This window comes from Saccopteryx leptura, chromosome 9 (assembly GCF_036850995.1).
Source record: "Saccopteryx leptura isolate mSacLep1 chromosome 9, mSacLep1_pri_phased_curated, whole genome shotgun sequence".
In the NCBI taxonomy this organism is placed as follows: Eukaryota; Metazoa; Chordata; class Mammalia; order Chiroptera; family Emballonuridae; genus Saccopteryx; species Saccopteryx leptura.
This window is the reverse complement of record NC_089511.1, coordinates 26,426,508-26,438,539: the sequence shown is the minus strand read 5'-3', so window position 1 is coordinate 26,438,539 and position 12,032 is coordinate 26,426,508. Positions and strand designations below refer to the sequence as shown.

The 12,032-nt window shown below is 39.4% G+C and overlaps 1 non-coding gene across 1 annotated transcript; it reads right to left on the bottom strand.

The window, feature by feature from the left end:
• Positions 1-10,527: 10,527 nt before the first annotated feature.
• On the bottom strand, positions 10,528-10,603 carry TRNAP-AGG (transfer RNA proline (anticodon AGG)). The gene has a single exon. It is a non-coding gene; the product is annotated as a tRNA-Pro (tRNA).
• Positions 10,604-12,032: the final 1,429 nt, after the last annotated feature.

The following is a 12,032-nucleotide window of genomic DNA, read 5'->3' as shown; positions in this document are numbered from 1 at the left end:
ACTTGGCAAGTGGGAAATAATGAGGGGAGATGTGGAATGGGGAGGACACAGGATATATTGAACGAACAGGAATGGGGTGGTTGGAATTCAGGGTGTACGAGGTAAAAAAGAGGGAAAATTAATGTGGAATCAGAATTTGGGAGGTAATGAATGACTTGCTAGGTTTAAAAATTAGTTGCTGTCTTTTTCTTTTTCTTTTTTTTTTAATTCTGGAAATGGTTACCAAAGACATTATTTGAGGCGAAATTGGAAATTATCATCGTGGTGGTTTGTAGAGACATAAATAAGTCATTGTGAAAGACTCATTAGCGAGCTGATGTTAGAAGAAGAATGACAGGTAGAAGTTATTAAAATAATACAGGCAAGAGAAATCGGCAGACAAGACTGAAGGAGTGTAACTGGAATTTAAGATAGAAAATTGCTCTAATTTTTTTTCCAACAGAAAGTTGCAAAAAATTTTAAAAGACTGTTTAGGATGACCTAAATTCATTCAACAGATATCCTCTGAATCCCTACTATGTGCAAGGCATAACACTTTTAGCCATAAATATGGGATCTGTGGCTTTCAACTTCTTCACATGACAGTTGAGGCTAAAAAGCATGTGAATGACTCCCAGTAATGGCGAAGTAGATTGTATTACACTAACCCTTCAGGATGTAGCAATGATAACCGTACACCAATATCACAAAGTAATATGTGAATGTACTGGAGAACAACCAAAAGCAGTCAGAAACTCTGAATGATCTCTGGAAAGAAAGAAAGAAAGAAAGAAAGAAAGAAAGAAAGAAAGAAAGAAAGAAAGAAAGAAAGAAAGAAAGAAAGAAGGAAGGAAGGAAGGAAGGAAGGAAGGAAGGAAGGAAGGAAGGAAGGAAGGGAGGAAGGAAGGAAGGAAGGAAAAAAGAAAGAAAGAAAGAAAGAAAGAAAGAAAGAAAGAAAGAAAGAGAGAGAGAAAGAAAGAAAGAGAGAAAGAAAGAAAGAGAGAAAGAAAGAAAGAAAGAAGAATCATCCTAAATATGATTTATTCTACTGATTGTGTTGTGTGGGACCAACAACTCATGAAGAAAACCACAGTCTCACTGGTGTATAGTAATAAAAATGAAGTTTAGGGATCCCTGTGGCTAGAATGTGAGTGAGAAATCACAGAAAGGAGGAAGCCACAGGATGAGGAAGCCCCTATATCCTTGTCTCACCCTTGAACTTGGTTATGTTCAGGGGAGACATCAAAGTTGCCACTGAAAAACAACAGCTGAAAGCCTGAAAGAACTGAGCTGAGATTTTAGCTGCTATTCATCTCAGAGAGAGAGAGAGAGAGAGAGAGAGAGAGAGAGAGACAGAGAATGAGAGAGAGTTTGAAGTTTGGGTCCAGGCAAGTTGACTGTTTGCGCAAATAGAAACACATACTTCAAGGAAAGATAACAGATTCCGGTGTCTCTATAACATACCAAACACAGTATTTTGGATAGAATTTTAAAAATCAAACATATAAAGAATAGGAAAATATGAGTCAAAGGTAAGAAAAACATAGCATATAAAGACAATTTAAAATAACTCAGGTATTATAATTGATAGATGAGACATTTAAAATAGGTATTATAAATATATTTCAAGAACTTAAAGGGAATTAAGGCCATAATGATGGATTAGAAAATTTTAAGCAGAGAGTTACAAACTATAAAATAGAATCAAATAATTTTACAATTTAAAGGTGAATAGACAAGATGAACAATATCCCGGATGGACTAGCAGCATATTGAAGATAGCAGAATGGGTCAGTGAGTTCATAGACACAGCAGAGAAATGATCTATTCTGAAGAACAGAGAAAAGTAAGATTAAAGAAATGATCAGAACCTTAGTGACTCATGAGACACGCCAAGTGATATAACATGTGTAATTTGAGTCCCCAAGAAGAAGAAAAGAATGGGACAAAAAGTACTTGAGAAAATAATGACTAAATGTCTAAAACTGGGTGAAAATCACAAAAGGGTAAGTCCAATATGCTCAGCAAAGATCAAGTAGCATGAATAAAGAAGCACATCATAGTCAAACTGCTAAAAACAAAAGCGGTGCAGGAAATGGGAGAAGCAGCAAGGAAAAACGACATATTGCACGAGGAAAACAGAAATGCAAGTGGTAACTGATTTCTCCTCAGAAGAAGCCAGAAGGCAATATGACATTTCCAAAGTGCCTAAAGAAAATAACAGTCAATCTAAATTTTTCATATACCAGCAGTCACCTTAAAAAAATGAAGGTGAAATAAGGACGTAGTCAGATAAATAAAAATGGAGAGAATTTAAGTTAGATCAGCATTACAAGAAAGGCTAAGGTTCTTCTGGGTGAAAGAAAGTGACAGAAGATGGAAACTAACACCCCTAGAAAAGAATGGAAAGCACCGGAAGTGGCAAATATGCAGGAAATAGAAAATATTTTTATCCTCCTTGATGTTATTTATTTATTTATTTTTCTTTTGAGTTTAACATTTATAAAAGCTTGGGCCAGTGAAACGAGGAAGGGTTTTGGGTAGAAGAAGCTACCTTATGACCCAGCAATTCCTCTACTGGGTATATACCCCCCAAAACTCAGAAACATTGATACATAAAGACACATGTAGCCCCATGTTCACAGTGGCCAAGACATGGAAACAACCAAAAAGCCCTTCAATAGAAGACTGGATAAAGAAGATGTGGCACATATACACTATGGAATACTACTCAGCCATAAGAAATGATGACATCGGATCATTTACAACAACATGGTGGGATCTTGATAACATTATATGGAGTGAAATAAGTAAATCAGAAAAAAACAAGAACTGCATTATTCTATACGTAGGTGGGACATAAAAACGGGACTAAGAGACATGGACAAGAGTGTGGTGGTTAAGGGGGAGGGGAGAGAGGGAGGGAGAGGGGGAGGGGGAGGGGCACAAAGAAAACTAGATAGAAGGTGACGGAGGACAATCTGACTTTGGGTGATGGGTTTGCAACATAATTGAATGACAAGATAACCTGGACATGTTTTCTTTGAACATATGTACCCTGATTTATTGATGTCACCCCATTAAAATTAATAAAAATTTAAAAAAAAGAAGAAGAAGCAACAGGAGAGCCCAGACGGGGCTGCTTTGGCTCCCTGGGAAGTCAGAACAAAGGGGCCTTGGAGACAGGCTCAGGGGGTTGGCCCGGAGTGAGCTGTCGCTGCCTTCTGCTCCCCTGGCTGCAAGCTGTGTGAGGCCCCTTAGAGCTTAGGAGATGCACACCTATGGGGGAAACAGCATGGGTGTGCTCCTGGGAGGGAGAGGCCTCTGAGAGCTAGTCTCTTAATTTTTAAAAAGAAAACATAAATGTTTAAAGAAAAAGACACCACCTTATTGAGATCATAACGCATTTGGAGTAATACATACGACAGCGTATGACAATATGACAAATGGCATGGGATAAAGGGAACTCTCTTGTTACTGTGTCTTTGCATTTTATATAAAGAGCAGATTGTGATAAGAGAAAATATTGTAACTCCTAGAGGAGTCTTTACCATGCAGATTTCCATGATGGAATTAAATAATACAGAAAACAAATGTAGGGACTGTTTTCTCAGCTGCCCCAAGGATGTGTCATAGTCACTGTCATTCTAGTGCATAGATAATATATTACATTCAATGAGTATTTTTGGCCTTAATTTTTTAATAGAAACCCATTTGAGAAGGGTTGTGCATGAACAGAATGGAAACTATCAATATCAGGGATGAAAGAAGAAATATTGCCATAGATTCTACAGATATTAAAAAGATAATGAGTATTGACTCTTTGTGTCAATAAATCAGAAAACCTAGTTTAAATAGACATACTAGAAAAGTCAGAACTTGTCCAACTGACAAAATAACATAGAAAATCTGAACACAAACACACACACATTCACACTAAATTGAATTTGTTCCAAACAGCTTTCAAATACACACACATGCATCAACATGCATACTCCAGAGATAGTCTTACTCAGGGGTAGTCAACCTTTATATACCTACCGCCCACTTTTGTATCTCTGTTAGTAGTAAAATTTTCTAACCGCCCACTGGTTCCACAGTAATAGTGATTTATAAAGTAGGGAAGTAACTTTACTTTATAAAATTTATAAAGTAGAGTTACAGCAAGTTCAAGCATATAATAATAATTACTTACCAAGTACTTTGTCAGATTTTCACTAAGTTTGGCAGAATCAATCTTTATAAAACAACTTACTATAGTTAAATCTATCTTTTCATTTATACTTTGGTTGCTCCGCTACCACCCACCATGAAAGCTGGAACGCCCACTAGTGGGCGGTAGGGACCAGGTTGACTACCACTGGTCTTACTGATTAAATTCTGTCGGATACTGAAACAAGAAATAACACCAACTGTACAAATTCTCCTTCAGAAGTTAGAGCAGAGAACACTTCCCAACTGGATTCAGGAGGCCAGCCATTCTTTGCTATCAAGAACATTACAAGAAAAGAAAATTAAGATTACCATCTCTTATAAACATAGCCCCAGACACCCTTAATGAAATATTAGCAACTTGAATCCAGGGATATGTCAAAAGGAGAGTGCATAATGAAAAGTAGGGTTTATTTCTGGAAAGCCGGGTTGACTTAGCATTTAAAAAAATCCATTTTAACAGACTTTTTTCTGTTAAGAAGGCGACTTTTTCCTAAAACCACCACTCCTGTCCTAAGAGGGAAGTAACTTTTCAGAATAATTAATAACCGGTTCGGTGGGAATCCTGCTGAGAAAATGGCTATATGTAATTAATATTGCATTGTTAACTTTTAAGCAGTGTTGTCTTGTCTTTGCCAAGACCTAGGCACCAAGGCAGTGCTGGGCTTAAATTGAAGTTACTGTATTTCCCCATGTAAAAGATGCACCATTTTTCAAAAAATTTGGGATCTAAAAACTGGGTGCGTCTTACACAGTGGTTGCAGTTTTTAAACTTGCATTTCCCGCTTTTTCGGGCTTGTTTTTGTGCTCAGTGTTGAAGACAGTGATTCATCATCAGACACAGATGAGGACAAGCTAATGGCTGGGAGTTTTGACAGTGATGAGGAGTTCTCTAAGTTTTATGATGAATAAAACTTTGAGTTAATAACTTTAGGTAATACATTTAAAAAAAATTTTGGGGCCCCAAAATTAAGGCGCATCTTATACATGGGAGCATCTTATACATGGGGAAATACAGTAAGTTAAGCCACAGTTTATGATATGAGGAAACAACTATTTTAACCAGAGTTTAAAAAGAAAAATCAGTGTGATTTTATGGTAGATCTATAGAAAATATTTATGTATTGATTTATATTATTGAGAGCAGTTGGGCAGATGAAATATATTATGCTCACTTTGTTAAAATGGCGCTGCCCATGTGGGAGCCCGTCGCCCACGTGTTGATATTGGTTGCCTTTCTTGCTTGAGATGGGTGTGATTATGTTAATATGTGTTGGGGGCGAGCTGTGGGCAGGCAGGATCCTTGTAGCCTGGGGCTTGGTTTTGGGACTAAGCCTTTCCCAACCTTTTTGATGTGGGGTTGTACACTGTCATGAGGAATCCCAGTATGCCTCAAATAAGTGACTTTGTATTAGAGACTTCCTTGTTTATATATTGGATTAAAGGTTTTGATTTCTACACTATAAAGTGTGGCAGACCGGGAGCTTGCTCTCTCTCAGTTCCTGAGATTAGCATTAGAAGGGAGAGCAGAGAGAGGCCACGTGGAGAAGAGGAGAAGCAGGCAAGATGGCAGAATGCTGAAGGAAAAGCCAGTTTGTGCAGTTTGTATAGAGAGAAGGAGATGTGGAACAGAGGTCAGTAAGACTGGTGAGGTAGACACCTTTGATTCTATGAAACTCAGATATCTAAGTCAGTAGCTTTGTGTGCGCTGAATGAGTGGGTTTTAGAGCCCAGTGTGTGTTTTACTTGCCTGCTGGGTGCAAGCTAGGATTAAAGCTAATGGCCCGCCAGTTCTTGGCTGTATTGTTTCATTACTGTCTATCCGAATCCAATGCGAACCTGCATGTGAATGGCCACGATGGCGGCTCCTGGCTTTACAAGAGCCATAGGGGATCTAAGAAAACTCTGTTATAGGTTCTATTGACCATTTCATAAGTCATTTCAGAAGACATTAATCTTTTCCACCTTTTATTAGAGCACCAACTCACAGAGCACTCTTATTTTAATTTCCAACTTTTCATTTGGAAATCTCTCTCTCCCTCTCGAGGAGTTGCCTCCTAGTGAAAGGAAAACTTAGGATAATTAAAGATTTGAAGCTGTGAAAAACCGATTCAGTTTGCCAATTACCATTCACTCACAGAAGCTAACTTTGCTTTTTGAAATATTCTCATGCATGTAAATCTGCTTTCTGGTTTGGGAACTAGTAAATGCAAAGTGAAATACCTACTTGGTGGCAGCAGGGTCTAAAAGAGGAGTCACGTGGCCTTACTTCCAGGTCATTGCTTTTCTATTCGTGTCCTTCATCCACTGGAGTTCTCTCTGGGATTGCATTTAAGGTGAACCTAGACCAAAACGTAAGCATAATGTGCCAAAATAAATCATTGTGGTATATAATAGATTTTTAAGTGGTGGCACAAGATAAACTGCTTGTAAACATAATTTCTGTTAAACATTTTTATTTCGACTGGAACAGAGGAAAATTATCAAACAAGTTTCTAATTCATGAACCACATGGAAACTATCTTATGAATCCAAGAGTACAAAGATTAAACAAAAAGTATAGCCTGAGGGCGTTTTTAAAAAGCTGTAAGTATCATCACAAGTCACAAAACCCAACATTGTGCTTTTATTATTTTCACTGCTTTTTCCTACAGATATTAGTGTATCTCCTGAAGTTAAATCGTGTTTTAAAAGTTGAAGGGATTGAACAAAAGAGAACAAAATAACCCCCCACAAAAAACCAAACAACTCATGGCCATGGACAACAGTGTGGTGATCGCCTGTGGGAGGTACAGGAGAGTGTAGGGGGAATAAATGGTGATGGACTAAGATTTGACCTATGGGGTGAACATACATTACATACATTACGGTATACAGAGATGTCATGTAGAACTGGGCACCTGAAATCCGGATGACTATGTTAACCAGTGTCACTCCAATAAAATTCAACTAAAAAATTAAAATAAATAAAACTTGGATATCTCCAACACAAAGAAGGTGGGGGAACATTTGTTTTTTAAAGAAAGTGCTTTTAAATACATTCTATCATACTTTGCCCTTTAAAGAAATCCTTCAGATTTACACATTAAACAAAACAAAACAAAGCAAAACAAAAAAAACCACATAAGTGTAATGACGCTATTTCTTTTTTTTAAAATTATTTATTTACTATTCATTTTAGAGAGGAGAGAGAGAGAGAGAGAGAGAGAGAAAGGGAGGAGCAGCAGGAAGCATCAACTCCCGTATGTGCCTTGACCAGGCAAGCCCAGGGTTTTGAACCAGTGACCTCAGTGTTCCAGGTCGAGGCTTTATCCACTGTGCCACCGCAGGTCAGGCGATGCTATTTCTCCTTTAAAGAGTTTTTAATATCACCCCTCCTATCATCTAAAATTTGAATTCCTTAGCATTGTGTCAGAGGCCCACTATGAACTGCATCTGCCTCTGTTTTTCTCCTCCACTATTATTCAGCGGGTACCTGTACATAATTCAGTCTAGCTAAATCATCTATTGTTCCTCTAAAGTCCTGCCTCTAAGACTGCTTTCATTGTCATCTCTGTCCTGAGTGTCCTTACCTTCTTGCCTAATTAACGTTATTTTACTAATGATCAAATGCGTTGTTCAAATGTTTCCCAAAATACCTCAGGCAGGATAACTCACTTCTCCCTCTGTGATTCTGCAGTGGTTTCTATATCCCACTCTAAGGATGAAATATATTCACATAACAGATTATTCCATTTGAGCAGGGATTGGTGAACTAAATTGGCCATCAGCTTATTTTTATAAATAAAGTTTTATTGGATCACAGCCACATCCATCTATTCACATATTGTTGCTGGCTGATTTCACGCCACAGTGGCAACCTTGAGTAGTTGTGACAGAGATTATATGGCCCACTAAACCTAAAATACGTATCTGGATCTTGCCAGAAAGCGTTTGCCGACCCCTGTACTAGACTGTAAACTTCAGGAGAGCAAAAACAGAAATGGATTCACGTCTGAATCTCTGACATTTTCTTTGTGCCCCATCCTCCAATCTCTTAATTATTTGTTGAACCAGTTAGAAATAAGTATATTATAGTGGTTAAGAGTCTAATATCAGGTTCCGCCATCTGGCTTTTAACCTTTCCACATTCTAGAGGTGAGACCTAAAGTGAATTACATCACTCATGTGTGTCTTGGTTTTCTTTTCTGTAAAATAAGTATAGTAACAATAATGTCCTTCTCACATGATTAATATAAGAATTAAATCTCATAATATACAGGCAGGCCTTAATCAAGTGACTGATGCATATCAAATACTCAATACCCACTATTGTTATTATTGTTGCACATAGTTCATAACATGTTGTAGAACTTTAATAATTAATTAAAGGAATCGGGGGGGCCTCAGTTTTGCTTACTAAGTTCCCTTACATGCTATAACTTTATGATTGTATGAGTACAGGTATGGTTCACAGGGACAGTGAGAGAGACAAGTGACGTCAGCTTGGGCCAGGGGTCCCCAAACTACGGCCCGCGGGCCACATGCGGCCCTCTGAGGCCATTTATCCAGCCTCCGCCGCACTTCTGGAAGGGGCACGTCTTTCATTGGTGGTCAGTGAGAGGAGCATAGTTCCCATTGAAATACTGGTCAGTTGATTGATTTAAATTTACTTGTTCTTTATTTTAAATATTGTATTTGTTCCCGTTTTGGTTTTTTTTACTTTAAAGTAAGATCTGTGCAGTGTACATAGGGATTTGTTCATAGTTTTTTTTATAGTCTGGCCCTCCAATGGTCTGAGGGACAGTGAACTGGCCCCCTGTGTAAAAAGTTTGGGGACCCCTGGCTTGGGCAATGAGCAGTTGTTGACACAACCACAGCAAAAATAGGCTTTCATTCTTCATGAGATTAAAGCCTTCATGGTCTGAGCTCAACTATTATAAATCAGGCCCAGAGGGGACCCTGGAAGGCATCTTCCCAGACAAAAGAAGTTATCCCCCAAATCTGAGATTTTTTTTTTTTTTTTTTTTTAATTTATTCATTTTAGAGAGAGAGAGACAGAGAGAGAAGGGAGGGAGGAGCAGAAAGGATCAACTCCCATATGTGCCTTGACCAGGGAAGCCCAGGGTTTTGAACCAGCAACCTCAGTGTTCCAGGTCGATGCTTTTACCCACTGTGCCACCACAGGTCAGGCAATCTGAGAGATTTTTAAGATGAGTCATTCTGATGAGATTTTGAATCTAGTGTGAACTTTGATTGCTTTTTTTCTCTACCTGATAATTCTGTTTTTAAGATCTGTTTTCTCAACAAATTTTTATGTTAGGCAGAGAGGTTTTCATTTAAAAGTATAAGTATGAAATGTAAGTATCAAAAAAAAAATTAATGCCATCACGCTCATATTTTACTGTGTTCTGGAAAAGTTTCTTTTTCAGCTTTCAGTAATCAAGGAGGATATACAAGCTCAGATCCAGGACCTTCCGGAGAATGGACGAAATATGGCAGAGGTATAAAGAACAGGAAATAAACCAAAATGTGCTCTGAAACCTCTGAGAAATTGTGTTGTCAATCAAATACAGTGACCTGATATTTAAGGCAAACCAGTAGGAGGCTCCTTTCTCTTGGTAACAAAGAGGACCTTGTCTGCCAAACATGACAGGGAGCCCTGACGGTATATTTCTAAAAGGTTATTTCACATATAAAGACAATCAATGTCTATAGTGAGGACCAACAGGATGATTGGCTTAAATATAAACCCTTATGTACGAGAGAAAGGTTTGACTGAAGAGGAACATAGGAAAATATTTTAAAGCAGATTTATTTGTGAGATTGAGAACATCTGGGTAAAATACCTTTTCTGTTCCCTTCTAATGTTGATCATTGATGGCCCCATTACACAGAATAATTCTACGGGCTTTTACTGTTGATGGTAAGCGCACCCATTTAACTTGCGTAACATGTGTAAGTTTATTTATTTTTTAAATCAAGGATTACATTTCATACATAAGATACAATACGCTTGTTTCCTTTTTTTTTCTTTTTTTTTTTTTTCTTTTTCTGAAGCTGGAAACGGTGAGAGACAGTCAGACAGACTCCCGCATGTGTCCGACCGGGATCCACCCGGCAGGCCCACCAGGGGGCGATGCTCTGTCCACCAGGGGGCGATGCTCTGCCCCTCTGGGGCGTCGCTCTGTCGCGACCAGAGCCACTCTAGCGCCTGGGGCAGAGGCCAAGGAGCCATCCCCAGCGCCCGCCTGGGCTATCTTTGCTCCAATGGAGCCTCGCTGCGGGAAGGGAAGAGAGAGACAGAGAGGAAGGAGAGGGGGAGGGGTGGAGAAGCAGATGGGCGCTTCTCCTGTGTGCCCTGGCCAGGAATCGAACCCGGGACTCCTGCACCCTAGGCCGACGCTCTACCACTGAGCCAACCGGCCAGGGCTACCGCTTGTTTCCTTTTGAGGTTTGTTTTTTTTTTAAATGATAAACAATGAAATCAGTACCTGGGGAGAGCTCTAATGTTAACTCGTAGTAATTACATTATTTTTTGTGGCACTTAACACTGCCTGTTAGAAAGAACATCACAGGCATTGCCAAGATTCACAAGACTTTTCTGAGCACTTTAATTAAGGAGAAATGAATGGGTTGGATAACTTGTGGGACATATAGGACTTTGCAAATTAGAAATGGACAAACCCTGCTGCACCATTTTCAACTATCCTGGTGGCAGATCATAATTACGTGTTTTTGTCTGTTCTTTTTTCTCAGCGCTGTGAATTTTACATGGTAACCACCCTCGCCCCTCAATGTGAGAATCCGAGTCTCTATAATCAGCTCATGTTATTCCTGCTTTACGAGTATATCATTATTTGAGGCATATTCTTTTTCAGTGGTTAATAATTATGTATTATCTTCCCTATAATTATTTTTTTCTTCTTTTGTCGCCTCGCTTATTTTTAGATGTCACCGTTGCACTTAGTTGAATACTAGATGAAAACACATTTGGTAGCTGCACCCTTGCCTCATTACTCTGCCCTTCCACGGCTCTAGATCGCTTTTGGTAAACTTCTTGGAACTCCTTCCAGAAGGTTTGTCTCCTCCTCTGTGTCATTGCAATGAGCTGAACTAAAAGCCAGGGGGCCAAATAAAAGCAAGAAATGCGCTGCGCTGGAATGGAGAGCTCGTTCCTTAGCGCTCGGCCTGGTGACATAGCCTTGTTAGATCACACCTTTTCTTAGGTGTTTGTATCTCCAAAGCCTCAGAGGCTGGGGTTTTAATTTCCTGGTTATGCCACCGCGTATGATATGCTTTGTTTACAGTAGGCTTGAGCGTTAGTGTTCTCACCCGAGTTAGAACCGGAAGGTTCCCTAAATCCATGAGCTCCATGTGGTGTCCAGTACTGTTAAATGAAATGAAATGAAATGCAGTTTGACTCTGCAGCATAAGTTTGTATGTCTTGATCAGCATCTGTATCCACTGCCTACCACAGTCCCGGACACACCCTGCTTCGAGATAGTTAAGTACTGCGAACAGGAGAGGAGTGGTCGTGACCTTGATGACAGGGTTGTGCTGCAGCGACCCCTGCTGCCAGGCCAGGTCCAGGAAGGAGACGGAAGTCATTTTAGGTGTTTTAACGGAGACAAAAATGATTTAAAGAATTGTTAACTAGGTATCAAAACAATGGTTTGCTAGGCAATAGAAAGAGCCTACAGAGAAAACTGAGCTGTCACAGGTAGCAATTTCAGTAAGCAGCTGTCATCACTCCCACCGAGTTTAGAATTATTAAAACTAGAAGCTTGGAGGACAGTCACAGGGGGCTGACACTCAGGCCTCCCAGGAGAAGTCATCGCTCCCTGATATTATGGGAGGAG